General features: G+C 41.7%; 1 long non-coding RNA gene across 1 annotated transcript; it reads right to left on the bottom strand.

Annotated features, from left to right (window-relative positions):
* Window positions 1–5046: 5046 nt before the first annotated feature.
* Window positions 5047–5842, bottom strand: LOC149261193 (uncharacterized). Its single transcript, XR_016248407.1, has 3 exons — window positions 5688–5842; window positions 5521–5593; window positions 5047–5398 (listed from the first exon to the last, which is right to left on the bottom strand). It is a non-coding gene; the product is annotated as an uncharacterized LOC149261193 (long non-coding RNA).
* Window positions 5843–6443: the final 601 nt, after the last annotated feature.

The raw sequence follows: 6443 nt of genomic DNA, 5'->3' as shown, positions 1-6443 counted from the left end.
AAAATTCAGGAATCCTTGGCTGGTACAACTAGCTACAGGAACCAAAAGACGAGTAATGGCAAAGGTAAAAAGCTGCCCTATAGTGGTAGCAGGATAGCCAGTAGTGGCAGACCTGAATATACTTCCCCTCGGGTCCTATGATGTTCTAATTGGAATGGACTGGTTGGAAAAGCATTGGGCTTTAGTAAACTGCAAAACAAAAGCTACACGATACAAGGATGATGCTAGAATAGAACAAGAAATGCAGGGAATTAAACGACCAGTTCAAGTCCGACCAATCACTGCATCTCAGCTGGCAAAATGCATTCGAAATAGATGCCAAGTGTATGCAATTCAAGTGGGTTATGCAGAAAACAAGAATAAGGAGAATCCACTAGAACACCTTCCAGTTATAAAAGAGTTTGCAGACGTATTTCCAGAAGAAATTCCTGGATTACCTCCAAAGAGGGACATAGATTTCACCATTGAGTTAATACCAGGAGCTGCTCCAGTTTCACGGACACCCTATAGAATGAGTGTGCCAGAATTGACCGAATTGAAGATGCAACTACAAGAATTGCTGGATAAAAATTATATCCGCCCCAGTGTGTCTCCATGGGGAGCTCCGGTGCTATTCGTCAGGAAGAAGGATGGAACTCTTAGAATGTGCATTGATTACCGGCAATTAAACAAGCTTACTATTAAAAATAAATACCCATTACCGCGGATCGATGAATTATTTGATCAAGTCAAGGGAGCGACAATATTTTCCAAAATCGATCTGCGATCAGGATACCATCAGATCCGAATTAAAGAAGAGGATATCGCTAAGACAGCCTTCAGAACCCGGTATGGACACTACGAATTTGTAGTGCTGCCTTTTGGTTTGACTAATGCACCTGCCACATTCATGTGTTTAATGAACAACGTGTTCCATCAATTTTTAGACAAATTTGTACTAATATTCATTGATGATATCTTGATCTATTCTCGCTCTAAAGAGGAGCATGAGGAACATCTTCGGATGGTACTGCAGACTTTGCGAGAACATCAGTTGTATGCCAAACTCAGTAAGTGTGATTTTTATAAAGAAGAAATCCAGTACTTGGGGCATGTAATTTCAAAGGAAGGAATTGCTGTTGATCCTGAGAAAATCAAAACTATACTGGATTGGCCAGTGCCAAAAGACGTAGCAGATATCAGATCCTTCATGGGATTGGCGGGATATTACAGAAGGTTCGTGGAAGGTTTTTCAAGGGTGGCATACCCTATCACATCCTTGCAAAAGAAAGGGAGGACATTCAGATGGAGTTCTGAATGTCAACAAAGTTTCGAGAAGCTTAAGCAATTACTCACATCTGCTCCTGTTTTAAGTATAGCTGATCCAAACAAGGACTATGTGGTATGTACCGATGCTAGTGGAGAAGGCGTTGGAGGTGTGCTAATGCAAGAAGGAAAAGTGATCGCCTATGAGTCAAGAAAATTGAAGGAACATGAGCAGAAGTATTCTACCTATGATCTAAAATTAGCAGCTGTTATACATGCGCTTAAGATGTGGCGACACTACCTTCTCGGAAGGAAATTTTTGCTGCTCACAGATCATCACAGCTTAACAAATTATTTTAGCCAGCCCACACTAAACGCAAGGCAAGCTCGTTGGGCAGATTTCTTGAGTGGGTTTGACTTTGACATTCGACATCTGAAGGGTAAGGAAAATCGGGTAGCTGATGCCTTGAGCCGAAAAGTGCAATGCTTGTATGAAGTTACATTCAGTGGATGGGAAAATTCCTTGCTGGAAAGGATAAAAACTACAGCAAGCCAAGATACTGAATACCAACAGACGAAGCAGAATATGTCACTCTCCAGTGAGGGAAGTCCACAAGACTATGAGGTTAACAAGGACGGAATGTTGTTGTACAAGAAGAGATTGTTTGTACCAGATGACAACAACCTCAAAAATTTAATATTGAATGAGTTTCATACCAGCCACTACGCTGGTCATCCGGGATACCAGAAAATGCTGACGGCACTTCGGAAGGAGTATTACTGGCCAGGTATGAAAAAGCATGTGGCTGAATATTTAGCAAGATGTTTGGAATGTCAGCAAATCAAGACAGAACACCAGCACCCGGCAGGATTGTTGCAACCCCTGCCCATCCCTGAATGGAAATGGGAAATTATATCAATGGATTTTATAACTGGGCTGCCCAAAACAAAGAGGAACAATGATTCTATCATGGTAGTAGTGGACAAGCTCAGTAAGGCAGCACACTTCATTCCGGTGCAATCTACCTACCGAGCAGTGCAAATTGCACACGTCTTTATGCAAAATATATTCCGACTTCATGGACTACCAAAGACCATAATATCAGACCAGGATGTGAAGTTTACATCCGCATTCTGGAGAGCATTATTTGCAGAATTAGGTACACAGCTAAATTTTAGCACTGCTTACCATCCCCAGACTGATGGGCAGACGGAGAGAGTAAATCAGATGGTGGAAGACATGTTGAGAGCATGTGTTATGCAAAAACCGACGCAATGGGAAGACTATCTACACCTAGTGGAATTTGCTTACAACAATGGATATCATACATCCATTCAGATGTCTCCATTTGAAGTCTTGTATGGACGGAAATGTCGGACACCTTCAAATTGGAGTGGCCCGGAGGACAAGTTAAGGTTGGGACCAGAAATGCTTAGGGAGATGGAGGATATGGTCAAAAAGGTGCGAGCCAACTTGAAGGCCGCTCAAGATAGGCAGAAAAACTTTGCAGATCGAAAAAGAAGGTTTAAAGAGTATCAGGTGGGCGATCATGTTTATATCAGAATTCAGGCAAGGAAAAGTACCTTGCAGTGGAGCAGCTGCGCTAAACTTGCACCCCGATACTTCGGACCTTTTCAGGTCTTAGCAAGGGTTGGGCCAGTAGCTTATCAGCTAGCCCTACCAAGCCACATTAGAATACATAATGTCTTTCATGTATCCATGCTTAAGAAATATGTCTATGATCCTAAGCATGTGATCAAGTGGCAAGATATAAGGGTAAGGACTGTTTTTCTCTATAACTAATTGAAAATGTATCTGTAACAAAACACTGACATTGTTATTGATTGCAGGTCGAACCGGAAGGAGAAGTTCGGGTCGAGCCGCTGAGCATTCTCGACCGGAGAGAAGTGCAGTTGCGGAAGCGGGTTATTACCCAAATTAAAGTGCAATGGCAGCACTATGGGCCAGAAGAGGCCACTTGGGAGGACGAAGAGCTGTTTCGGAAAGCCTATCCAGAACTGTTTGGAGACACTAGACATCGGGACGATGTCCAATCTTAGGAGGGGGAGATGTGATGACCCCGTAAATGTAATTATCTAAAAAGTTTACTGCAGTAAAAACTGAATGATATTGAGAACTATTTTCTTTTGAAGAATAATCTGTTGATTTGAATTATGCATTAAAGTAATGTTTAAAGAATTACTCAAGAGCATTGAATTTCCCAAAAGGGGAAACAGTTACTGAAACTGAAAATAACCACCTCCCCTAACTGGAAGGGTTTCCAGGGGAAAAAGAGGTGGGTTGAGAAACTCTGGGCTGTAGAGACAGGCAGAGAAAAGAGAAGAAAAAGAAAAAGACTAAGTCTGGTAAGGACCAGATAGTCAAGCACACAGTGCTGGCTTACTGAGGATAATGATCCGGTAAGCGGAAGCTTGGGGGGAGACTCAGGTCTTGAGGGACTGATCTCACGGTTGGGAGGATAACAAGCTTACACAGAGATTTGGCAGGAGACCAGGTTCCAGACTCACTAATCCGAATAGACCAGGTAAGTAGCAGAACCTTCATGTCTCCATAATATCTGTGTAAATGATAGAATTATTATTGTTACTTATGTGGTAGTGGTGAACTGAATATGATATGGGATTATTATCTGTATCAGATGGATAATATTACTGTACAAATCTAGTATAAACTGTTGTACATAACTAGCAAGATTTGTTGTATAAATCTAGTATAGATTGCTGTACAAATCTAGCAAGACATTACTGTATAAACCTAGTATGAACGGCTGTACATAACTAGCAAGATATCGCTATATAAATCTAGTATAGACTTGTTGTACAAATCTAGCAAAAATGGCGGTACAAATCGAACATAGTATCGCTGCACATTTCAAGAAAATATAAATCAAGAAAGTAACTGTGCACTGGTACACCCTGTCCATCAAAAGGAAAATCCGAGAGATGTTATGCATATACAGTTGAACAGAACATATATAGCACAAGTATGAAAACCCCAGACAAGGAGTATTACGCTTCAAAGGAATCTCTTATTCCTATCAACTAGAATACACAGTCAAGGGAGGCCCAAGACGGCCATATAAAACACGAAAGGAAAGCTGGACGAACTGTGTATCGTTTTTATGGTTCTTTATACCCTAAAGAACTCAGAGCAAAACTTGTAACCAAATGATATCGTTAACCATAACTGTAAGTTATTACTTATGAACAGAACCTTTATAACAGGGGTATAAACATACAATAAAGGTATTCAGGTTCAAACAATCCGCGAAGCAAGGACAGGTTGGTATGTATATCCGAATCCTGTTGTTTCCACAGTCTCGGGTAAAGGTCGAAACCCTTGAGCCGAGAGACAACCGAAACATTATTCCAGACAGAGAACAATGATACATACATGAATGGTAACTTAAACAATTTCTTTAACCAACTCGACAGTATATTATATACATGCATGCCATCGCAAGAACTAAAGAACCGATATGGTAACCATGCGGTCAGGTCTAAAGACCGAGGAAGTATGATTCAAAGGTTCCATACAAATAAACCGTAAAATGTCATAAACCATAGTATAAGCTATGCAACTCACAGTGTTACGGGTTATGGGCAAACCCAGAATAGCCGGCCATACCTCTATGGCAATCAGAGGCAGGCACGACGATTCGGTAGCATAAGTTTTTATAGCGGCAAACTATAAACGAAAACAGAATAACCTTAATGCAATAGAGTGTGAGGAGCAGTCATGCATAATCAAACACGTAACACCCAGAACAGGAAATGATATCGCCAGAACTTTGATTCATAAACTATATATATACATAATCCATGATGTACTGTTAACAAAAGATGGAAAGAGCAAGTTACAACGCTTTACAGGCAAGCTATTACCATATTCATTGTCTGTCCGAAACCATATGAGTTCCTATTAAAACAAAAAGAGCCGGTTGAGAAAACCCGAGCTCAGCATATACCACAGTACCATGAATGCTACAAGTATACATCAGGTAATAGATTTAATACAAAACTTCAACTGTAACTAGAATGAAATTCCAAATAGAAACGTCGTAGCGGGTATCATTAACCCTCGGCCAACCAGAACTCATGGAGCCGGAACAGGGGATATCCGCCCATACATCTGCGGTCAAACGTGCAAGGTCAGGTCGGAACCTGCCTGGGCACAAGAGACAAACCCTGAAACCAGAGAAGGGTGAACCGAAACAAAGTAACCAAAGCCCATACGATTATCTAGTTAAATACCTGAGAGGGTTTTAGTGAAAAGTCGTTGCAGTAACCTTTAACACCTCCAACGCCGAGGACCGCCGAGCCAAACCTGCCATGCCAGAAACTCGGGGGGATTACAAACATGGCAGACATATAAATCCAAATAAACAAGTCTGAATCTTAGAAAATAGACAATACTATACCTGGCTGGTTCAAGGGCGAGAACCATGGAGCCAAATCTGGCCAGAGAGGGCATGCAACATTGATGCTATGGAGTAACTCGGCGTAAATCTCAGAAGAACAACTCATACAGAAGAGAAATGGAACGGAGCAGCAGCGGAGCGCCAAGCAGAGTGACAAAAGCCACGAAGAATCCGGAAAGGGGCACGTATATACCCCGCCTGCCATCGGAGGTAACGTGGAGTGTTTACGGCCATTGATCTCATGCGGCTGTATCCTACCGTCGATCTTAACACCAACAGCAAAATGCCAAGCACGGGAAACCTTTAGAGTTGACAACCCTACCGTAGCCACGTGAACAGGACGGTGGAGGTCAATACCTCTGCCGGGTGTCAAGCGTTCCGGATGCCAGCAGTCATAGGCGGGATAGCCTTGACATGCGAGAAATAAAGCCATGAACCGTATCACCTGTAACATCATAACTTTTGGCATGAACCGTCAATTAAACTATTAAGGATGGTATAACCTGCCATGGCTCATGTATAAATGCATATACATATGAAGGGTGATACTTGCTTATAAGGGTGGGTGTTATCGTTACCCCACCAATAATTTTTTTTTTTTTATGTGTGATTTGTAAGTAGATATGTGACAATCGGATTAGGACCCTTTTCTTATTGCAGGAGGGATGTATTTAATGATGAGAATACGCAGTGAGACAGAGCCTTATAGGCTTAGAGAAGGAAATGAGATCATTTCTAGGACAAGAAACAGAGTGA

The sequence above is a fragment of the Pinus tabuliformis genome, chromosome 6, assembly GCF_031772625.1.
Source record: "Pinus tabuliformis cultivar Carrire ecotype Pingquan chromosome 6, CPIR1, whole genome shotgun sequence".
NCBI classification, from domain to species: domain Eukaryota; kingdom Viridiplantae; phylum Streptophyta; class Pinopsida; order Pinales; family Pinaceae; genus Pinus; species Pinus tabuliformis.
The sequence above is the reverse complement of the archived record's forward strand: the minus strand, read 5'-3'. Positions and strand labels throughout refer to the sequence as shown.